Genomic DNA, 24,725 nt, shown 5'->3' on the forward strand with positions numbered 1-24,725 from the left:
GATGCTTTGGACCACAACTCCCAGGATTCCTGATTGTTTGCCATGCTGGCTGGGGCTGATGGAAGTTGAAGTCCACAAGATCTGGAGGTCATCAAAGCGGGGAAGCCTGCTGTAGCTGAGCAGGAAGTTGAAGAGATTACCTCCAGGGTCACTTCAAATTCTCTGTCTACTGAGAAGTGAATCCCATGGAGTCCAAAGGGACTTATTCCCATATAAGTGTGTGTAAGTTTGTATCCTTAATATCCACTTCTTTTTAAAAACCATCTCAACTGGCATTCATAATGGATTACATCGGTAAATTATATGCTCATCAATCCAGAACCTATTGCCAGTCAGTTATGCTGGGTGATCCCAAGTTTTAATATTTATTACATTGGGTTGGACCCCAATTTAATCATACTTAGAGTAGATGCATTGAACTCAATGGGGCTTAAATTCATCACGACTGATTTAAGTCCCATTTATTTCAATGGGCCTACTCTAAATATGACTAAATCTGGGTCTAACCTATGGTATCCCAGTCTTCCATGCAAAGTCTTCAGGGTAGAATGCATGACTCCTCCTCTATTTTATCTTCACAACAACCCTGTGAGGTAGGTTAGGCTGTGAGATAGTGACTGGTCTAAGATCACCAGGGAGAGTCATGGCTGAATAGAAATTCAGTCTCTCTCCAGGCTGAGCAACCTTCCCCAACCTGGTGCCCTCTCGATGTTTTGAATTACAACTCCCAGCATTCCTGGCCATTGGCTATGCTGGCTTGGGTTGATGGGAGCAGAAGTCCAAAATGTGAGCCTTTCTACACAAGGCCTTTATTGTGTGCTCACGATTCCTCACTTATGGTAATTTGTAGGTCCCTTACACAACGTCTTCATCCTCCATGGCCTCTCCCCTCCTTTGCAACTATTTTAGTGGCTTTTTTTCTAACGATAAAAGTCCAGTATTAATTGTGAATGTCGAAATAAAGCCCAGTGTAATCGCGCAATTCTGCTAAACCACAGCGCCATCTAGTGCTTGTGTAATGGAACATAAGGAAAGGAAGAGAAAGAAAAACCCTGGCCGGGCGGGGGGGGGGGGATTTGGAGGGAGATGTACGTAAAGGAGCTGAAATTAATCTTGCAAACAATCCAGAAACAGAAGCCTCGTTAAAGTGATGGGTTAAAAGCCCCATGTAGAAAAGCCCAGTGGCTTATTATGAAAGGGAGAAAAGACTCCCTTTCTCCATGCTATTCATAATTTTGTAAACATCTACAGATGTTGCACAGGCAGTCCTAAATCCGTTTTGCAGGAACCAAGGCAATTAGTTAGAGTCTGGACATATTACAGTAGTATAGAACGGCACTGGTTGTTACACAAACATTTTCTTTCTCTGTTGGATTACCGTGAGAGCATGCGCTGAAGATGTACACCTGTTCCGTAGCGGAGAACTTCTCCCACTCTTTTCCCATTCTGCCAGTTCCCCCTAGGACTTCCGTGACCAAAGGGCCATCATGGATGGTGCAATATATTCAAGGGCTAGCATGAGTGAGTCACCCATCAACAGATGCTTCCCCGGTAGGGTCATGGCACCGGCAGCTGGGGAGTGAAATCTGAGTTGGTTTCAGGGATTGCTCAGAAGTCAGCTCAGGAATTGCAGGCTAGTCCTGTTCCAGGTCTTCTAATGCACAGCCTTCCCCAACCGGATGTCCCCCCAGAGGCTTTGGACCACCACTCCCATCACCCCAACCCACTGACCCTGTTGGATGGGGTGATGAGAGTTGTAGTCCAACGCCTCTGGAGGTCACCACATTGGGGAAGACCATTCTAGTGAAACAGAGAGCTCTCTTGGAGGAAGAAACAGGTTTGGACCAGAGTGTGTTTACTTTTGAAAATCTGGACTGGAGCCATTTATTTATTTATTTGCAGTGGATGCTGGTGGCTCCGATTTTTGGTGGGGCTGTAAATCCATTCTGTGTTTCAGTCCGAACCAGACAGAACTCTAGAGGAGCTATTCAAAGTGCTGAACTATCTCCCTAAAATAGGCCCAGCACCTCGGATAGGTCCTTTAGAGTTCTGGAAGGTTCTGAATGAAATCGAGAGTGGATTTCCAGCCCCACCAAAATCGGAGTCACCAGCCTCCATTGCTTTTTTTTTTTTTTTTTTTTTTTTTGTCTGTCATCATTAAGGATCCCAGTGCTCTTGGACACAACAGTTGGGGGAGGCTGATGGGTCTGATCTAAGAGCAGGACAAAGGATTGGTGCGGGGAGGGTGATATCAGGGGCACCAGACTGGCTCCGCATTGTGTCAGAAGTCAAGGGAAATTTGGAAGGGGTTTTCCCATAGGGAATTCGCTAAAGCCTGACATGAAAAAGGCCCAAGGTTGACACCTAGTGGCTAATCTATCTTATACCATCAAATAAAAGAATTCCCTACACACACACGCACGTGACACGCAAACCATTTACATTCTTCCTTACAGCCATTCTCAATCCTTATTTTTTTAAAAAATAATAATAATAATAATCCATTTTTACAACTGGTCTGAAACTATATATTTGTCCATTATTTTATCTCCAGAGAAAGTATTTAATGAGAACAATTGGAAAGTCCATACTTATTTACCGTTCTGCTCTTTCCATTCGGTTAAATGTTATTGCAACCATAAGCTGTTAAAGTTGATGCTGTGCGTTCATTTGTGTGGGTAATAAAACACAACCATTCCATTGCAAAAGTATCTTTTTTTCTTTTGTCCTCTTAATACTCTCAGATGTTGAGCAAGTTTCTCTGAGAATGCTATTTTCTATACTATATTATACGATCTCCTTATGTTTCTCCATCCTTCTAATTCCTAAAACAAAACAACAAAGAAACATGGAAGGTTCAGATATATCTGCATGAAAATGCTTGTGTCATGCAGACAGTGCAAGATCATGCCACACAGTACAAAAGCCATATTGTGCAAATGCAGAATTCCAAGGAACTTGACTTTCCCCCTCTTTTTTTAAAATGGATGACAAGTTTCTAGCCCTCATGTTGCAAAGACAGACAGTGTGGACTGGGAGCTGGGAGATCCGGGTTCTAGTCCCCACTCAACTGTAGAAGCTCACTGGGTGATTCTGGGCCCAGTTATAGACTCTCAGCCCAACCTACCTCACAGGAGTTGTTGTTGTGAGGATAAAATGGAGAGGAGGAGGATTATGTACGCCCCCTTGAGTTCCTTAAGGAGGAAATAAGGCAGGATATAAATGTAATAAATAACTAATCACATGGAAGAATACAGGCAGTGACTTTATGTGCGTACCTGTATATCTAAAGTGCTGGTTCTGACCTTCAAAGCCATATCTGGCTTAAAACCTAGGGGTTGTCCATACGGCTGTTTACTGCACTGAAAATGCACATTTTCGCATCTTCGGACAGATGTCACAGCCACAAATGTGAAGCCATCCAGGGCTTTCTTGGCAGCAGAGACGGCTCCGTGGCTGTAAAAAAGCCCCAAAACATTTTTTTTTTAAAAAACGTAAAAACGGGGGTGTGGAGAGGAGAGGAACACTGCCATTCCTCCCTCCTTTTTTATTTTATGCTCTAACTCTGTGGAGCTCCACAGAAACAAATATAAATTTGGGAGGACCGGGCAACCTTCAATCTATTTGGAAGTACCGGGCAACCCCCATGTGGAGCTGCGCACAATTTGGCTGTTTAAATTAAAAAGGGGGGCATAGGGCAGCCCCATTCCTTTCCTCCCCCCCCCCAGTTCCTGTTTAATTATTTTTTTAAAGAGTCTGAATATGCAGAGGACCAGGCAACCTCCAGGAAAAATCACACTTGCCTTCCTTCCCATGCAATCCCTGGGAAGGAAGGCAAATGCGGGTGCAAGCCACCTCTGTATAGCCAGGGGCCTGGACACTGAGGACATTTTCTGGGGCTCTCCTTCACTTCCTCCACCACCTGAGGTAAGACAGACACCAACACAAAGTAGGGCCTTTTCAGCACTGGCACCCTACCTTTGGAATTCCTTATCTAGAGAAGCACACCTGGCACTGACTTTTCTATCTTTTTGGTGCCTTTTTATTGTCCCAGGCCTATTAAATGTAGGGATGCTCAAGCTCTCTGAGACTCTCTTCAAAGCTTGGTTCACCTCATTCTCATTTGCGTCCTGTCTTTCGTTTCATTCCTATGGGAGAAGTGCACATTGCCATGCACATTCTTCAAGACTTTCCGCCATTAAATAAAGCATGAAAATGCTTTAAAAAAAACATTTTTAAAGAGTGCATTTTAAAAATAAACTCCATTTTCAAGCATGATCACAAGTTTGGAATTGTTTGAGCTTTCTCTGAAAAAACACTCACATTTGGGTGTGATGATTTGTGAACCAAAATTACATTCTTGTACATCCCGAATTAGATGGACTGATCATTGTTTTCTCTGAATGGTGGAAGTTTTAACATCTACCATTGCTGATAATGTCCTGGCGTTTCACAGTGCAATACTATACATGTCTACTTAGAAGTAAGACCCACTAAGTGAGTATAAGATTGCAAACATATTGTTTTTACATGAGTTTTTTTTAATGATTGTTTTAATTGTTTAATAAATGGTTTTGTTAGCTACAATTCTAGAGTTGCAGAATAGGATATCTCTACTGTCCAGAGAAGAAATAAGTGGGAGGAGGGAGAGAGGTTTGGAATTATGATATTCCCCCGTTCCAGATGCTCCTCAGTTATTAATATATCCCCCTGAAGCAACGTTAAAGCAAAAGCAAAATCTAGAGTAGGTGCAGCTGGAGGTGCCCAGATCTGGGACAAAGGAAATGAAAGGATTAAGAGGCACAAGCCTAGAAGAAATGAAAGAATAACCGGGGCGGGGGGGGGGGGGGGCAGAGAGAGAAAGCTGCAACCTTGCAAACAAAAGAGAGCAAAAGAAAATGCAGAGGGCCGGAATATTGGTTGCTAAATGATGCCGCGTTCAGCCCTCAACAGCCTATCCGACAATTTCTGCCATTGGTTGGCTGCGCTATCATTTCAAAGTGGGGGTAGTATGGTGGAATTTAAGAGCCATCCACTTCAGATGGCCTGGGCCCTCAGCTTTGTTGGTGAAACGGGAGAGAAAGCCAAAGTCGAATCCAATGTGAACATTTTGGGGGACAGGAGAGCTGGCAAAAAAAAATTAAACCCAATCACAAATGTAAATTGCTAAAAACGTCAATTTCTAACATGAAAGTGACCAGATGGAAGGTTGGGTGGGAGTCCTGCACCTGAAAGAGTAAATGAGAACTTGGCAGGTGGAGAAGGCTATACAAAGGAAGGGTTTGAATACTTTAAAGACTAGTCTCTTCCGGCAGGCCTACCCAGATGAATTTTAAACCTAAGAATTTTAAGATGTTGTGATTATTATTTTAATATTGTATTGGTTTTATATGCTCTTTTAACTAGTTTTATGTATTATATTGTATTTAATGCTTTTCCCTGCCTTGATCCAGAGGGAGAGATGGGTAAGAAATAAATTATTATTATTATCATCATCATCATCATCATCCTTCTATGGGCAGAGGTGGAAATACATTGGTGGGGTGTTGTTTTTTCTAGTTTAGGAAAAGAAAAAGGTAACTTTTTTCCAGCTGGGGTATGCTGGGAATTGTAGGACTTTTTTTCCAGCTGGGGCATGCTGGGAGTTGTAGGACTTTTTTCCCCAGATGGGGCATGCTGGGAGTTGTAGGACTTTTTTTTTCAGCTGGGGCATGCTGGGAGTTGTAGGACTTTTTTTCCAGCTCGGGCATGCTGGGAGTTGTAGGACATTTTTCTGTCTAAACATGCATTATTATTATTATTATTATTATTATTATTATTTATTTATTTATTTATATAGCACCATCAATGTACATATTGCTGTACAGAGTAAAACAGTAAATAGCAAGACCCTGCCGCATAGGCTTACAATCTAATAAAATCATAGTAAAACAATAAGGAGGGGAAGAGAATGCAAACAGGCACAGGGTAGGGTAAGCAGGCACAGGGTAGGGTAAAACTAACAGTATAGTTACAGCATAGGCTTGCACCCTAACTTATGGAATCCACTTTCACAAGATTTGTTAGCTTCAAAGGGGGATTAGACTAGGAGAGGTCTGGTGTAGTAGAACCTCTATGCCCAGAAGCAAAATGCCACTACGAGACAAAACTAAACCCTACAATTAAAACCTCAACTGATGGAAACACCATTCATTTACCAAGGCTGCATTTCTATGCCTACTTTACTTGGACCTAAGGCTTCAGTCCTATTGCATGCTTTCCTAGGAGGAAGCATGAAGTCAGTGGGGCTTACTTCTGAGCAGACATTATAGGCTTGCGCTGAACTCCTTTCCAGAGGGTAGTTGTGTTAAGTCTATTATTGCAGCCAAACCAACAGAGACTTGTGCCGTTTTAAGTAAAGCTTATGCCAGAATAAATGTGTTAAGCGTTTAAGGTGCCACAGTTCTTTCTAACTCATCGAGACCTTCCCCAGTAGAGATACGCACGGCATCGGCGGCTCCATGACAACCGCAGATTTGGCAAGCACCAATACTATTTCGAAGTCCATCCGCTTCGGGGGCTGGCGTGGCCGCAAGAGGAGGAACTCGAATTCGCATTCACTCGGCGCTTCCACTGCAGGGCCATGCGGCCGAGGACTCTCCTCCCCCCGCCCTCAGGAGGCCCGCTAATGAGGCTCGCGCCTCCACCCAATGGGAGGCGAGGCGGGGCAATTTGGGCAGCCGAGCGGCTTCCCGACATGCTTCGCGGCCTAGATTCAGAGCAGCCATGGAGCGGCGGAGCGCATGGCGCGCCACGGCGGAGTCCTCGCACGGGGGAGCGGTGGCCAAGCAGGGCGGCGATGCGTCGGGCTGGTGGGAGGGGAGGGCACGGCAGGCGTCGACGAGGGAGCCCGCAGGGGAGGCGGGCTAGGTGAAGGGCAAACTGCAGCCTGGATCTTATATCCAACGGACCGCGCGTGTTCCCACTCTCCGGATGGAGCAGAGGGGAGGTTGTTAGGTAAGGTAAGCGGCGAACCCGTCGGCAGCCGCCGATATTTCTGGCTGCCGGTCTCCTAGCCGTTGGACCTGGTAAGTAAGGGGTAATTAGCAACTTCTAACTTCTATTGTCTGGCATTTAGCACATGTACACAGAAGTGCCACCGATGCAGCGTTTTGAGGCATAGAGGTTCAGTAATGGGGGAACCTCATGAGGACCCTCTGCTTGGGGCGCTGTTATTTTTTTTTAATTGGCTCTCCTGGAGTTTGTTTTGGCTTTCGGGTACTACAGTACAGACTTGCATAGGCAGTACTTGTGCTGCAAACGTGCCGCCGAAACCCTTGGTCTGTGAGTAAATCGGTGGCGGCGGAGGAGCGCGCGCTTCCAGAGCAAAAGTCCCAGCTTCAGTCGGTTCCGTCGGCAGCGCCAGGTAGGACTGCGGGAGGTGTTCGTTTGTTAGTTTGTTTCAAACTTGCCTGAAACGCTGCCAACCAGTGTTGCAGCCTCCCCACGACCTGGCGCCCTCCAGGTGTGTTGGACTATAACTTTTGTGAACCGCCCAGAGAGCTTCGGCTATTGGGCGGTAAAAAAATGTAATAAATAAATAAATAAATCCCATCATCAGCTGCTGGGGATGGTGGGAGTTGTAGCCCCACACTTCCGGAGGGTGCCAAGTCGAAGGGAGGCTGACACTGTCGACAGTATTGAGTCAGATAGACGGGTCAAATGATCTGATCCATTTTAAAGGCAACTTCCCTGGTAGGTGTGTGCCTGAGTTTAATTTTGCCTTTTCCTAGTAAGGTGAAATATTTTCCTGTTCCCATCCTTTATGTCTGAGCAAGGAAGGATTTGTTTCCCCATACGAATTATTCTTTCCTTGTTGTGCCTGTGACTATAGTGGTGGCTGTTCCTTCTTTGTGTTCTATTTGTCCGTGTGTGTGTGTGTGTGTACATAGCAATATTTATATTGTGGCTGTCAGTATTTCTTGGCTGATGCGAGTAGGGGTGTGGGGTTTGGAGAGGTCTGTGTTCTGATCGGCGGTGTACACCTGTTAGGTGTGTTTCCAAAAGTACTGTCCCAGGTTCCCAGGAGAATCTTGGGAGTAGGGTCATCCCATGAAGCTGATTGGTGAGAGAGTCAGGACAGATGAAAGAAAAGACTTCCTCACACAGCACATAGTTAGACTATGGAATTCACTACCATAAGATGTGGTGATGGCCACCAATCCGGATGCCTTTAAAAGGGGGTTGGATAAATTCCTGGAGGAGAAGTCTATCAGTGGCTACTAGTCCTGAAGGCTCTGTGCTACAAGCAGTAAGCCTATATACACCAGTTGCTGGGGAATATAGGTGGGAAGGTGCTGTTGCACCGAGTCTGACTTGGGGTCCATGGTCAACTGTTGGTTGGCCACTGTGTGAACAGAGTGTGGGACTACATGGGCCCTTGGTCTGATCCAGCAGCGCTTATGTTAAGAATGCTGATAATTCCTTTGGAGATTACTATCCCTCACCCACGCACACTTTCAGGAACTACATGGGTACTGAAGGGACAACAGAGTGATCTGCTGTAGAATTGCCCTGTGCATTCGGTTTGTATTCTACCCTTACTCCATAGGGTTTTATGAAGTTGTTATATTAAAATCATTTAGACATATGATTTAGGAAAGCCTTCCCAAACCTGTTCTACATCAGCAGACAGCTATCAACCTATTTTATTTATTACATTTTATTTATTACATTTATCTCCAAGGAACTCGGGGTGGTATACATAGGTTGTTATCCACCACCCACCACCCCCACTTTGTCCTTGCAACAACCTGGAGGGTCTTCATTTCCCATCCACACAGACCTTTCCCCTTTGCTCTTTCTCTCTTCTCCACTCCCAACCTCTAGTCTTGCTGTTTCTCTCCCTTGCTTGTCCCTAGCTGCCTTCTTTCCCTTTCTAGCCTTGTTCTTTCTCTCCTACTCACCCACATTACCTTGCTGTTTCACTCAACACCCAGCCAGCCTCTGGCCCAGCTCTTTCTCTTCCCTCTACTTCTCTGCCTTGTTTTCGCTTCCTGCCTGCTGAACAGGAAGTGGCAGGTTCAGGAAGAGGAAGGAGAATCTGGTGCTCTAACATTTTCCAATATTTTTATTTTTTAAAAAAAAACTTTTTTGAAGGGCTCAAGGAGCAAAGAGCTTGTGGACGCTATTGGGGGTGCCTGCATTAAGGGGGCTCCTGAAACAGCAGGCCTTAGCAGTGCTTGACGAATGCCTGCCAGCAGGAGGGAAATGAGGCAGAACTCGTTAGGGATGGGCAGCCTGTCCCAACCTGGTGCCCTCCGGGAGGGTTGGACTACAATTCTCATCATCCCCAGCTAGCAGAAAACATCATAATAGGGATGATAGGAATTGTTGTCCCCACACATCTGCAGGGTGCCAGGCTGGGAAAGCCTTGAGTAGAAAGAATGTGTCTATGTTCCTGCTAGTTTTCCCTGTGGTGGAGAAATATCACATAGATATGTCATTCTAGAGAGGTATCATGTTAACTGTAGGTTGTTTTAAAACATGTGGGACTCTGGATTGTTGAGGGAAAAACAATCCAGGATTTTAACCCATGCTTTTTTTTCCTTTGGTTAAAATTCTAGGTTGTTTCTCCCTCAGCAGCCCAGAGTTCTGCATTCAGACATCACAAAGAACCATCTAGGAAGAGGGTGTTCCTGGGTTGTTTAGCAAAGTGGAAGCAGATGTGTGTCAGGAGCTACCACACATGATCGCTCCCACGCACACCGAACCATGGGTTGTTTAATTATGTGAACCAGATCATAGTGTTGATAACTCTTTTTAACTGAACTTGCCAATGGGTGGATTCACATGATCATGGAGGGAAAATAAGCCAAAGTGGCTTATTTTCCTTCCTCATGGGGAGTCTCATAATTAACATTGTTGCCCTCAGCAGGCATGGGTTGTTGTGGCATCCAAACCTGGTGAGGGTGTCTGGCTGGGATGGTTTACAAACAACCCAGCAACCCTAGAAACAAGCCATGGGTTTTTAAGCGATTTGTTAACTACTCCATCCACCCATCCTCATTTGGTTCAGACATCACATCAACCTGCACCTGATGAGGGTAATTAGGTGGCACGTGACCAGCACATGTGGGAAGGGAAAATGTGCCATTGCGTCTTATTTTCTCTCTCTGATTGTGTGAACCCAGTCAAAATGTTCAGCATTAGCTTGGCACACACCAAAATTATCAAGTGAATAGCTGCTTTTCTTGAAATGGAGATAATCAGAAATGCTTAGCTTACCTACTATTTTTTCTTTTAATTGGCAAGTTGCTAAGAAAAGAAAAGGTGGCTGCCATAATCTTTGAGCAGGCTGTGGCTGCTGACATTTTATCTTCCCAAGGTAACTTAGGCTGGGAGGGATAGTGTGTCTTCTCTAAGGCGACCTGGTGAGCGTCACTGCTGAGATCAGCTTCTGCTAGACATCACACTTTCCACCAGGATCGGCATTCCTGTTGTGAGCGTCCTACTCCTTAGCAGAACTCACAGCGACTAGCCCTTTCGGAGCTCCGCTGCCCAGGGCTACCTGGAACAATATGGGGGTAACTTACGGTATGATGACTGCTTATAACTCATGGGATGAGTTCTACCAAACCTGGGCTGAGTAAGGTAAGGGATAAAGCAGCTGCAGCTTTAACCATCCATTCCTTCCCTAGGGTGTGTGTTTTTGTGGGGTGTGTGTGCTCTTTTCCTCCTCTCTCTGCTTTATCGAGCAGGACTCCAGGTGTGCCACAAGTAGGGGTGTGTGTTGGGGAAGAACCTTTAGAAGAATGGACAAAACAAGTTTCAGCTGCTTCATCTCTTGCATCATTGGTACCACGCCATTTTCTCCCGGTTGTGATCTCCAACTCCGTATTGTTCTAGTTTGGAAGAATGAAATTATGCCGCTGATAATGTCTGTATTCAAATTCACACCCACACCCACCCACATTACATTTGTGGCTTCCAAACTTTCCACCTTCCAGGCACCCTCTGTCTATTGACTAGTCCGTTAAGGAATCCATGTGTGTTTCAGAAGATTCTGGACTATGTTCCAGGGATGCACAAACAGTCCATACGTGACAAGACCTCTTGGGCCTCATAGTTATCACACATGATTTAAGAATACACCTTGAACACAACCAGCATTCCCAGCCAGGGACAGCAGTGGGCAAGCTGCCTTTCAAGGCAATTGTCTTCCATATCGATCTTTAGGACATAAGAGAAGTCGTGCGGCATCAGACCAAAAGGCCCATCTAGTCCAGTATCCTGTTTCCCACAGTAGCTGACCAGATTCCCATAGGAAGTCTGGGACTAAGCACATTAACACCCTTTTGTTCGTGGTCCCAGAAGCTCATAATTCAGAGGTATACCACCTCTGATTCTGAAAGTAGCTTTTCCTACCTGGTGTCTCCCAGATGTTTGGGACTACAACCCCCAGAATTCCTGACTATTGGCCATGCTGGCTGGGGCCAGGGGGGGTTGACACAGAAATTATCTGGAGGGCACCAGTTTGGGGAAAGCAGGCATATAGCCATCATGACTCATAGTCACTGATAGACTTGTCCTCCATGGGTTTGTCTAATCCACTTCGAACTCCCAACCTACAACATAGGACCCACTTTTGCATTGTTCCCCATGCCCAAGATGGCAGCAACAGTTTTGCCACAACCCATCTGGATTGATCTCACAACCCACTTTTGAGTCACGACTCACCAGTTGAAAACCACTGGTCTAATCCCCTTTTAAAGCTGTCCAAGTTGATGTCCAACATGACACTGGGCCTGTTCAGATGACACTTCAGGTTCTGTGGTTAGCGAAACTGTGGATCTCTAACCGCAAGCTGTGCTGTCATACACAGCACTTTAAGCTATGGTTAGAGCTACTAACCCTGTGGTTAGCGAGTGAGCAGGGTTTAGCAAAATGCATCATACAAGACCCCTTAAACCTTGCTGCTTAACCAAAAGCTTTAACCTGCAGAGTTTAAGGTGTCTTCTGAACAGTTTTCCCCAGAACGTTTGGGAACTACTGCATTATGCTGATTTTTTTATAGAAACCTAGGAAGGTGCCTTGTACTGTCCATCCAGTTTAGTAATGTCTAGTGCATGGATTCTCAACAAGGGGGGGAATTCCCCCCGGGGGGGGGGAATTTTAGGGTTCCAGGGGGTAGAGGGAATTGGGACTACTATTCAGTAAAGTATGATGTCCTGTAGATTATGTCTTCCTACACATGTTATTTAAAACATCCCAGAAAAGTGTCATGTCGTCTGCAAAAGCCAGGCCTTTGCTCTCTTTTCCCTCCCTCCCTCGCAATCCTAGAAGTTTCAAGCTTCCCCTTTTACATTCTCAGCTCCCAGGCAAAGAAAAAAATAATCACAGGTTTCTCATTGAGTGTAATCTTCTTCAAATAAAATAAACTACATTACACTGGAATTCTATAGAACTTTTTGTTCATCGAAGTATGCTTCAGTAACTTCAGTAAAGTCTAGTCTGTTAAGTAATTAGTTCTGAATATTAAAAACTAATTTTATTCAAGTTTTAAATAAAAATCTATCAGCATTTTCTATTGCTATTAAATTTGTAAAACTCTACTATAAAAATAATCCAAATAAATGTATATGTACTAATACAGAAAAAGTAAAAGATTTTCAATTTTATATGCATATTATTTGGATTGCACCTTTTGAGTTAGACTATCTTGGGAAGGGGGGAATTATATTCTGAACAATGGTGAAAGGGGGGAATGGAGCAAAAAAAAGTTGAGAACCACTCGTCTAGTGGCTCTCTAGAGGTCTCAGGCAGCGAAAGCGTTTTCCCATCACATGATCTTGTTAACTGGGGATGCCAAGTATTGAAGCTGGGACCTGCTGCGTGCAAAGCATGTGCTTGAGTCCTGAGCTAAGGGGTCCCTCCCCTGATTCACATTTCTCTGTACAGAAAGATGTAACTGGCATATTTACCCACAATGCTGAGAAAATGTTTTAAATTCCTAGGCAACAGGCTGAACCTTTTAGGGGTTGATAGTGAATTCTTCAGCACCTGTTCCTGGAGCTGGGGGAGGGGGGCGAATACGAATTCCCATGTGTCAGCATTATATTTACGAGTCTGTGGATAACCATATAACATGACCAGATTCTTATCCTATTTCTCTCCACCCCTGTTCTGATGCAATACATTAGTCTATGCAAAGTTTAAGTTCACCAGAAGGAAGGAAGGAAAGCTTTGCATTTGTTAAGCTTCTGTGCCTGGTCACTTGCAGGCAATTCTTATTCACCACAGGTGACCAGGCGAGTGACTGTTAATAAACCTGGCTCCGGAGGGTTTGAACTGTGAACTTGAAAAATCCCAAATTTCTTTGAAGTTCCTTCAGAGCAGATCCTTACTTTGACTGCCACAGGTGAACAAGCTCTGTGGACTGAGTTGCGTCTGTGTCTCCTGTTTTCACTGGGATTTCTTTCGTGTGATGCTCTATGGCTATTTTATGATCTCCGTGGCCTTTTGGAAACAGGAGTTTAACTATTTGACCCATCAGTTTTGGTAGGATGGGGGGTGGGGGGGTCTGGCTTGAATCCCTCTTAACCCAGCCGGCCTGTGCTTCCCATGAGCTGGCCAAGGGTTGGGGGGGTTAAAGAGATGGGGACACCTACGGCTGCGGTTACCTTGGCAATGGTGGCCTCAGTATACACTACCCCCAACATGGCAGCTGCTGCAGGGTGTCAGCTAGCAGCAGCCATTTGGCCCCAGTTTGCAACCACCCTCACCTTGAACCTTTCCCTCTTCTCCAAGGCCAGTTTCATTTCATTGATCTATTAAAATTCGGATTTGCAAAGGCCCATATGGGGACCTTGGTTTTCCCAAGGCAAGTCCTAATCAGTAAACAAGACAGTCCCTGCTTGCAGACTTACAATCTAAAAATGACATGGCACTCAAGGAAAAAGGGATGGGAAGGGAAATTGTTCATAATAATTGTCAATAATAATTTATTTTTTATATGCTAATCATTATCTGTTAATAATATAAATGTTGTGGTTCTTGTGTTTATACATTTGGAAACAACCAGGAATTTCACATGACAAAATATTATTTATTTATAATATTTATTTATTACATTTTTATACCGCCCAATAGCCGAAGCTCTCTGGGCGGTTCACAAAATAATCATGGATACCTGCCCCTCACTCATAGCTTTCAATCTGGTTTTCCTTTCAACCCCCCACTCCAGTTTTCTTCCATTTAACACTCCTTTTCCCTTGTTTATCCTCAACAATCAATCCTATTTTGCAAATAATTCCGATGCTCAAGCTGTGAGTGTTGTTTCAGAACCAAAATGGCACTGCATGTGTGTGTGGGAGGTTATCAGTAGGCTTGGGGGAACCCCGAGATCTCCATTACTGAAAAAAAATCAAGGCAAGTTGGAGGGGGACATCTTAAAACAACCCAATGGTGCCAAGTGTCAGTTGAGAGGGAAACTGGGGTGGGAGAATGAAGTATCTGGAATCCTAAACAAGGAGTTCTCCATACCGCAACATTTTGTTGCAGGTCCTACTTATCCATCCTACTTTGCAAACTCTTGGGATTCTGAATAAAGCATGAACTTTGAACATGTCAATGCCAACAAATATCTTTTCTCATATATTTTTGTTTTACTGCAGTGCTTCTCATCCTTGGCTAAAGAACCGGGAGGGCTGAAATTATGTAGGCGAGCCTTCCCAATCTGGTACCCTCCAGATGTTTTGGACTTCATCTCCCATCAGCCCAGCAAGGCCAATGGTTAGGAGTGCTGGGAGTTGTAGTCCAAAATGTCTGGAGGACATTAAATTGGAGCAAGCTGGTGTACGTCTATACCGTTATTACTCTACCATCAGTCTACATGGCTTCTTACAGAGTAACATTAGCAAAAGAGACGTCCCTGCCCCAAGGAGCCTACATTCTAAATCAGAGTTGGGGAACCGGTGACTTTCCAAAATGTTAGTGGGCTCCAAGTCCCATCAGACTCCGCCAGCACCACCAGTGTTCAGGGATGATGGGCATAGTATTCCAGCAAGATCTGGTGGGTCGCAGGTTCTCCGATCTGCTCTGAAATGTCATCAGAGACTGACAGCGCAATCCGAAGCATGTTTACTCAATAGTAAGTCCCACTGAGCGAAATGGGACTTCCTCTCTGGTAAGTGTTCTTGGGATTACAGCCTGCATCTGATGTCAAAGGCAGAATTCCTCTTCTCCTGTTTTCTCTGCTTTGTCCAGATAGAACACCTGATCTATTTTACCTTTCCGGTGCTCCTCAGTGGAACATCTTGTCCCTTCGAGGAGATGTGACTTCACTGGATCCTGGATCTCTAACTTCCCAAGTTGCGTTGTCATCTGGAAAGGTATGTGGAGTGGAGTCTGGGGACAAAAAGTCATTTGCTGGCACTTTGAGGAAGAGGGGGCATAGCTTTGACTATGGGGCGGTATATAAATTTAATAAATAAAATAAATAAAAGGGACATAGAGAAGAAGGTGGATAGACAAGACAAAAAGTGGACACAAAGCAACGGAACCATGACTTACTGCTATTCAGTTAGCAACAGTTATTACTGGCCAGAGTAGTATAGCTTATTTTTCTTGTTTCTCGTTATAATGGTCAGTTCTTTGGTGGCATTGGGTGGCATCTATTAGATAAAGAATACAGTTCAAATTTTTAGCCTCAAGGGTGCTTGCCAATCTGGCTCTCTTCCTCAGTAGAACTAGGGCTGTGCAGGGACCCCCGATCTGCCTCAGGGCTGCTTCGGGGGTTGGCCGACTCGCCTCGGTGTTGAAGCCGAGCAAGATTCGGGCTCTCCAAGGCGACTCGGACTTTTCTAGGTGTTGGTTGCTTAGCTGGCACCCAGAAAGCCTCCCTTTCCCCACTTGCAGTCGCCGTCTCACTTCTGCTGGCTTCCATAGCTGGAGGTAAAAATAACCAGGCCGCATGCGATTTTAAGATATCGAGGGGCGTCTGAGTTATTAGTACCTCTATGGCCACCGTAGTTTGTGGCCATAGAGGTACTAAACTGGCAGAAGTGAGGTGGCAGGTAAGGCCTACCTGGTGCTGCTCCAAATTGGCCGAGGCAACACGAAGCTTCGGAGCCGATCGGCTTCGGGGCGCCTCAGGCTGCACCAGAACTGCCTTGGAACTGAGCTGAGGCAGGCCAAATCAGCTCGGATTTGGTGCCTCGGCCCAAGGCGGTGCACAGCCCCAGTTAGAACATGACACTCTTGGGCAGCTGTAGCGCCTGGGAACGTCAGGCCTTAGTGCTGGAATGTTACAGGCCTCTGTTAAAAATGTATCTTTGGCTTTCCACCAGCCGTGAGCCATCTTTGAACCCACCTCTAATGCAATACCAATGTGTATTTTTTGGTATTATTTTCGTAGACCGCTTCGGGATTTATTCAAATGAGAAGCAGAATATAAATAGTGCTAATAATAAATAAATACGAGAATCAGAAGGTGCCAACCGTCCTCCCAAAGTCAGGACTTTGCTCAGTGTTCTTAAGGCATTTCCCTCTACCCCAGCCCCAGTGCAGAAGCTTTTGGGGCAGCAGGGAGAAGTCTTGAGTTCCTTGACAAGGAAAGAAGGAATCCTCTTTCTCAAATGTAAACCGCTGAGGGATTTTACTATATTCAACAGTATACAAATGCCACAAATAAATAAATAAAATGTATGGAAGTAAGTGGTTAATTTGGGGCATAGCCCCACTGCATGCTGGGAGGCTTCGTTCTTGAAGCACAGCATTTGTGCCCAATGGATTGATGCATATTTTCTACCTCCTCCAATTGCAAACAGGGGTTGTTCTATTCCCGGCAGGTCTTTCTAACATTGCTCCTACTGCAGGAGCGGCTTCTGCAGAAGGCCTTTGAGCGGATAGAAGCGAGTGTGTGTGGTGGGAAAGGGGGTGGAGCTTAGGCCCAGGGTACCTCCCACAAAGGCGTGTCTTTACTTCCCGTGTATAGACACGTAAGAACTGGAGGCAGAGCATAAGGACTAAGACCTCACTGTGAGAGCACAGCTGCTGTGTGGAGGCTGTGCAATGGTCTTTAGTCCTACACTTTATTGCAAGCGCTGGCCGCAGTCTGTGGGGTGAGAAGGAATATGCTTTTGCCATATCTGTCTAAAGCAGGGGTGGGGGACACTTTTGCGGTGGGGGGATTGAATCACCCCACCCCCCAGCCAGCCCTGTGCATGCCAGATGAAGTCAAGGTCAAGAGGTTTCTAGGATATGGCCATGCCTCTGATGTCACCCAGACGCTGACCAAAGCACAGGCTGGAACACCTGCTGGCGTTTCAGCTGAGGGCTGGGTTCGCCTATGCCGTGTCCTCCCCAATGCAGGAAGGCGTAGCACGGGAGAAGTGACCCGAAACCCAGGCAGTGGCTGGAGAGCTCTATCCGCTGCCTAGGCCAGGGGAGCTTTGCCCACCCCCTGCTTCCCGCAATGTGGGGAAGAAGCGGCATGAGCAAAGCCAACCTCTGGCTGACAGGCCGACTGGCGGTTCACGGGCCAGATGGGGAACCTCCGTGGGCCAGAGGTTCCTCATCCCTGGTCTAAAGCCTGGTGGCCTTAAGGATGTTTTGGTCTACAGCTCCCAGAATCCCTCACCATTGACTATGCTGACTAGGGCCTAGACCCAATCTTCTGGAGGGCCCCACATGGCCACCCCTGGTCTACACAAACAGCAGAGGAGGTGACAAACCTACGCTATACCCCTGCTGCAGTATTTTCTCCTAGACCTCTCCCTGCTGAACAGTACCATTATCCTCTTGGGCTCTTTCTAGATCTGTTAGGATTGGAAGTGGGAGGCCCTGCACTAAAGTGGTTTTATTCCTCCCTGTCAGGCAGGTTCCAGGCGACGTTGCCAGGGGCCTTCCCCGCTCCATGGGATTTGGCCTTGTGGGGCGGCAGCAAGGTTCCATCTTGCTTCCCATGAGGTTTGATATCTCTGTTGGATGAAATGGTGACAGGATCTGGGGCTTGGTGTTGCCAGTCTGTGAGTAGTGCCCTACATCTCTCTCTTCCCCCTCTCCTTTTTCTCAGACCCTAACGAGACACTGAGGTTTTCTAATGTCTATTTTGAAAAAGTAGTGGGTTTGATGAATGCTTATAAACTAAATTTTAATACATCTATGATAGTCTGAGAGCAGGTAATTTTCATTTGTTTCATGAGCTGTAATCCATCCTAGTTAATAAGGATTAAGCTACTAGAGGATCCACAAATTTTGACTGTTCTTGATAACAGCTGAATGTCATTTGTCCATTGCTGTTTTCTTCTGAATCTATTTTATTTCTCCTCTTTGGCTGGATCTCTCCTCTGCCCCCAGGTGGCGCCATAACCCCATGTTTTCTTAGTATGCGCAGGCATGGAGACTACTATTTGTGCATTAATAATACTTATTATTACTTATGTGGGTCTTTTTAATATGCAAAAGCCTTAAATAATTCTATGGAGAGCTTTTAATATGCAAAAACATAAAAATCAAACCCCAGTCAGAAAATGTGTTTTCTGCTTTTCTTTTCTTAAATTACATCACTTTCGGAAGACGTTCGCACTTTGAATCTCAGGAGGAGAATTCCAGAGCTAGGAAGAGCCACAACAGCTGTCCGTTGATGCAGTCTGGCACTTTGAACTGTACGTGCAAAGAGTGCACTCACTTGATCTTGGAGACCAAAGCAGGATGTAAGGGCTGAAAAGTCACCACAGGTGTGTCAGTGCTGAACAAAACTATACCATTGAATCATGGTTGAAAGATTATGTGGAGTTACTGCATATAACCTCAGAGCAGTTGTAGAATGACATTAAGCTTCCCTGTCATAAAATCATAAAATAGTAGAGTTGGAAGGGGCCTATAAGGCCATTGAGTCCAACCCCCTGCTCAATGCAGGAATCCACCCTAAAGCATCCCTGACAGATGGCTGTCCAGCTGCCTCTTGAAGGCCTCTTGTGTGGGAGAGCCCACAACCTCCCTAGGTAACTGATTCCATTGTCGTACTGCTCTAACTGTCAGGAAGTTTTTCCTGATGTCCAGCTTCCTTTAACTTGAGCCCGTTATTCCGTGTCCTGCACTCTGGGAGGATCGAGAAGAGATCCTGGCCCTCCTCTGTGTGACAACTGTTTAAGTATTTGAAGAGTGCTATCAGGTCTCCCCTCAATCTCATCTTATCCAAGCTAAACATGCCCAGTTCTTTCAGTCTCTCCTTTGATGTAAAGATTGTAAATGCACTTGGCAAGCTACGAGGTTCTACATACATTGACAACAGTTTTGCCTGGTTATTTTGAATCTATACATGGAACGTTGCCTTCCACACTTCCCATGAAGAGCATACAGCTTTCCTGTTCCTAGGTTGTGCCTTATTTTTCGCCCTTAACCACCTCCTGCGAATTTGAACATCCAGCCCTCAGAAAACCCTTTTTCCCAAACAGCACACTAGACTCTAGACAATGAGGTTGTTCCGTGGAAGAAACAACACAGTGTTGATTGTTTCCCGTACGTGTGCCAGTCGTGTGACAGGGATTACCTTAATTACCCACACTGCAGCACTGGTAGCCATGTCATCCGAACCTGGTGCATGGTGCACCTGAAGAGCATTTTCACCCACCTGACAACTCCTACTGCAAGCCATGGGTTGTAGGGTGGGTGAAAATCCACTACACCTTCACCACACGGTGGGTTTGGATGTCACAGCAACCTATGACATGGTTCAGGTAATTAGGGTAATACCGGTCACATAACCAGCATGCACTGGGGCAGGGGAAACAACCAACACTGTGTTTCTCCCACTGATTATCCAAACCGGGTCTATGTGTCCCTAAATCAGCTTTCCTCAGCCTGATACTTTCTAGGTATCTTGGACTGCGACACCCATCAGCTCCAGCCAGCATGGCCAATAGTCAGGGATGATGTGAATTGTAGTTCAAAATATTGGGAGAGCATCAGGTTAGGGAAGGCTGCTCTAGACCATGTGTGAGTGTTTTTCCTTCAGCCAAATCAACTTTCACAGCAGATGTACTAATTTTTATTTATTTTATTCCATCCATTTTTAGCCGCCGTTCAAAACCCTAGTTGTCTTAGGATGGCTTGCATAGTAAGAACAGTAAACTCTTATTCAAGCTAAACAATTTTAAATAAAACCTGTTTCAATAAAATACAATTTCTAAGCATAGTTCTAGCACTCTGACATTTCCTTCAACCCTGAGCAGTTAGAATGTTCATGAACATTACGCAACATCACAGCAGTTGAACCAGCAATGGTGTGTGTGTGTGTGTGTTACCCTCAGACAAGTGGTGACCAGGTTTTTAGCCTTTTGATGACTAAGAAATGTCGCAAGTGAAGCCTCCCACAAAGGCGTGCCCGTACTCTTCTGTGTGGGGGCACGTAAGAACTGGAGGCAGATGAATTGGGATGGAGGCTGTTCTGCGTACAGGGCTGCCTACTGCTGTATGCTCTTCCAGTCCTACATTTTCAGTAAAGGAGGTCCAGAAATTAGGTTTGTTCTGTTTAAACCAGGGATGAAGGTCCGTTTTCATCCCCCACGGCCATTTTTGTGCATCTCCCCTGCTCCCTTCCAAATGTGGAAGCAGAATCTTGCACCTGGAAGCCTCCTCGGGTGCGATTCTGTTTGTTTCCTTGAAAAGCCACTCCTTTTTTGCCCCCACCGCTGCAATGGCAATTCCAGTAGCTTTGGCATCAATCCAGCAGTGAGCGTCGAGTGCGGTCTCCACTGGGTTCCAGGCAGGGCAATGGGGCTCCCCTCCCCTAATCCGAAGTTACTAACCCTGGTTGAGACTATTTGTGTTCCTGCCCTGCTTCTTTTAACTTTAGAAGCCCTTTTTGTTGGGGCTGGCTTGCAGGTGTTCACATGCCTTCAGATATTTGCAGGTGTTCAGATGTGAGTGCCTTTCCCCATCTTTGGAATTTATTTGCCTGGGTTTTTTATCATCTAGTCCAGCCTTCCTCAACCTGGGGCGCTCCAGATGTGTTGGACTGCATCTCCCAGAATGCCCCAGCCAGCCGAGCTGGCTGGGGCATTCTGGGAGTTGTAGTCCAACACATCTGGAGCGCCCCAGGTTGAGGAAGGCTGATCTAGTCTGACATCCTCGTTTTTTTTAATCTGTTTCACTGAATAGCAGTTTTTTTGTCTTCGGCACTTGCTTTATGCTTTCCCCCTATTGATTATTGTTTATTTCATCTAAAATATTCTTGCTTTTGTTACCTTCTGGGCAAAATGGTGTTGGTTTGATTATGGTAAATATCAAGGTGAAGACGTGTGTGTGTGTGTTTATATTTGTGTGATATATCACCCTCTATATGTTAGAGAAACGTAAAGCATATAGATTTAGATGTATAGCCACCTGGTGCCTTCCAGATGATTTGGACTACAACTTCCATCAATGTCAGCCCACATGGTCAGTACTCAGGGATACTGAGAGTTGTAGTCCAAAACATCTGGAGGGCACCAGATTAGGAAAGGCTGATGTATAACATTTTTTAGAAGTTATATGATCATAATTAGGAAAGAAGAGAGTCATGAATCCTAACTTCCCGTGAGCAGAACTTTGCTCATTGATGGAAGGTGGTGATTTTCACTCCTTCCCCTTGCCCTCTGCAGCCTCTGCCACCACTACCCACCACGTGTCTAAATACCTGTTCTGGAGGATTGTGGGATGTGCTAAACAGCATAGGAGGTGGCACTGGGGACTGCAGTGAGAAGGGAGAATCAATGAAAATCACACACCCCTTTCTACTAGCAGGATTAGATTGAGTCCGTTCCATGAAACTATATGATCTGAGCCACTGTTTTCAATTGGCTCTGGAGGTGATGGAACTTCAATATGATGGGGTTTCTTTACTGAGATGGGATTGGACCGTGGGGTTCTGAGAGCGGCTGAGCCAGTTGGATGGAAGTTAGAGGTTTCAGGTGGGGGAAGAAGAAAAGGGAGACACAGAGGAAAGTGAAGAAAGGAGAGAGAGAGAGAGGAGTCTGTCTTGTAGGTTAGGCAGGAAATAACATAGAGGAAACTGCCTTATATTGAGTCAGACCATTGGTCCATCTAGCCCAGTATTGTCAACACTGACTGGCAGCCACTCCAGGGTTTCCAGGTGGGTTTCTTTCCTTACCCTACCTGGAGAAGCCAAGGAGGGAACCTGGGACCTTCTGCATGCAAAGTATGTGCTTTATTACACTGAGCTATTATAAATTAGAGGACAGTGTCTTGTATCTTTTGCTTCAGTTATTTGCTTGTCTTGGTTGACATTGTGCAGAATAACTTCAGAAGACACCTTAAACCATGGCCTTAACCACAGTGGTTAAGCCAGAAAGTCAGACTGTGTTCAGAAGACACCTTAAACGACGGCTTTAACCATGGTGACTAAGGCAAAAGGCCTTAGTCACCATGGTTAAAGCCATGGTTTAAGGTGTCTTCTGAAAGGCCTTAGTGACCATGGTTAAAGCCATGGTTTAAGGTGTCTTCTGAAAGGCCTTAGTGACCATGGTTAAAGCCATGGTTTAAGGTGTCTTCTGAAAGGCCTTAGTCACCATGGTTAAAGCCATGGTTTAAGGTGTCTTCTGAAAGGCCTTAGTGACCATGGTTAAAGCCATGGTTTAAGGTGTCTTCTGAAAGGCCTTAGTCACCATGGTTAAAGCCATGGTTTAAGGTGTCTTCTGAAAGGCCTTAGTCACCATGGTTAAAGCCATGGTTTAAGGTGTCTTCTGAAAGGCCTTAGTCACCATGGTTTAAGGTGTCTTCTGAAAGGCCTTAGTCACCATAGTTAAAGCCATGGTTTAACTGAACACGGTTAAACCGTGAACACGGTCCGACTTTCTGGCTTAACCACTGTGGTTACAGCTGTGGTTTAAGGTGACTTTTGAATAGGGCCTTTAAGTTGTTACTATTATTTAGGGGTTTTTAAAGAAGTAAATACATTATTACTTGGACAAATTTGATTCCCACATTGTTCTTAAGGTTAGCAGCTTTCATAGGAACAACTGAGTTACCTTTGTCGGCTGGCAGGCACAAGGTAACAGAAGGAAATTCTTTCTCGTGGTGGTGGCCGTGGGCTGGCAATACACCTCCCAGTTCTTCAGGTCGAGGTGTCAGAAGCCACCCAGGAAGTTTTGCTGAAGGGCAGCATAAAAACCTTTTAAATGAAATCCCGCTTAGATGTAGTCCCGGGTAGAAGGTCTCGGGGTGGGTGGGTGAGATGACTGGTTCAGAAGTGCAAGGAGAGCTTCACCATTTGCAAGCGTTCAGGATGCAGCAGCGTTATTTTCTACAAACCGACTGACGGCGCTTCCTTATTTTGTCCTTAGGAGCTGCTGATGCGACCAGCTCAAGAACTGGCTTGACGGGTTGCAAGAAACGCAGGACCAAGAAATGGGGGGAAAGTCCAAGACAAGGGCAGTCTTGGGAAGTCCAGCTGCGAGACGGGGCGAGTTCCACCCACAATGAGAGCTGCCCTTGCCGCTCTGTTTCCCTTGCAGGGTCCACTCTCGTCAAGCACCATCCCTCAGCGCATGGGATCACTTGCACATTCACACCTTTGCCCTGTCACTCTCCTTCCCTGTTATCCCAGTGTTCTCTTCCTTCTGGAGTTCTAATATGGATCCATCCGTGCCCACTAACCCCTGAGCCTCCCCACCTTGTTGCCCTGTTACAGATTGGAGAGCTAAAATGTGAAATCTTACTTAAAATAAAAGAGTTACAATAAGATTAACGGTGTGCTGATTTTAGTAGAGTCTGGATGTAGGAGGGATTTGGGGACTGGGTCTCAACTCATGGGCCGTTCATACGGTGTGGTGTAGCGGTTAGAGTATTGGACTGAGAGTCGGGAGATCTGGGTTCTAGACCACTCTCAGCCAAGGAAACCCCCTGGGTGACTTTGGGCCAGTCACAGACTCTCAGCCCAGCCTACCTCACAGGGTGGTTGTGGAGAGGATAAAATGGAGAGGAGGAGGATTATGTACGCCACCTTGGGTTCCTTGGAGGAAAAAAGGCAGGATATAAATGCAATCAAAGAATAAATATATGTGCACAACACTGTTTGCAACCAAATGGTGCCCTTACCGGGTTGGGGTGGGGGGCCCTTGAACAGCTGCTGGCAGTCAGAACAGAGAGTAATCTGTATAGGTAGACCAATAACCTATTCATACTGGTATGGCATGCTGTTTGGGGATGATGGGAGTTGCAGTCCCAACACATCTGGAGGGCACCAGATTGGGGAAGGCTAGGGTGGTATATGGAGGAATTCCCTAGCCACTGTGAGCTTCCCAATCAGCCCTTTTAAGTTTAGAACTGGAGGGGAGCTTTATCCCAGGCTCATTCCTGTGGCTCATTGATAAGAATTTTACAGGGGATCCACTTTTGTAAACCGCCCAGAGAGCTTTGGCGATAGGGCAGTATATAAATAAAATAAATGAAACCATGGTCAAATCATAAATCACCTGTGTGCCCATGTACTGAGCCAAATTACAAGTCCTGTGCCCCACAGCCGACAAGCTAGCAGTGTCCCTACATTAAAGGAAATCGTGTTGTTTACCCTGGGCTCATGTGCTTCCTGGTTCTTTGATGTGATTGGTATGGGCTGCATTACACAGAAGGAGAAGATCCTGAAGTTTCCCAGAGCTCCTTTAAATAGCAGAGGGAGCACTTTTACTGTAGCCTGATTCTCTGAATGTTTCCCAGAAGTCAGTCTTGCCAAGTCCAGTGTG

The 24,725-nt window shown here is 45.7% G+C and overlaps 1 long non-coding RNA gene and 1 other non-coding gene across 3 annotated transcripts; both read left to right on the forward strand.

The window, feature by feature from the left end:
* The first annotated feature begins 14,146 nt into the window (after positions 1 to 14,146).
* LOC134396890 (uncharacterized) lies at positions 14,147 to 23,720 on the forward strand. Of its 2 annotated transcripts, none has more exons than XR_010025298.1 (4): positions 14,147 to 15,371; positions 17,797 to 18,008; positions 18,581 to 18,719; positions 23,328 to 23,720. It is a non-coding gene; the product is annotated as an uncharacterized LOC134396890 (long non-coding RNA). The 2 variants fall into 2 exon arrangements; XR_010025299.1 differs by having other exon boundaries at positions 14,150 to 15,371; positions 17,857 to 18,008.
* On the forward strand, positions 16,938 to 17,073 carry LOC134397030 (small nucleolar RNA SNORA38). The gene has a single exon (XR_010025319.1). It is a non-coding gene; the product is annotated as a small nucleolar RNA SNORA38 (small nucleolar RNA).
* Positions 23,721 to 24,725: the final 1,005 nt, after the last annotated feature.

This window comes from Elgaria multicarinata, chromosome 3, assembly GCF_023053635.1.
Source record: "Elgaria multicarinata webbii isolate HBS135686 ecotype San Diego chromosome 3, rElgMul1.1.pri, whole genome shotgun sequence".
NCBI lineage: Eukaryota > Metazoa > Chordata > Lepidosauria > Squamata > Anguidae > Elgaria > Elgaria multicarinata.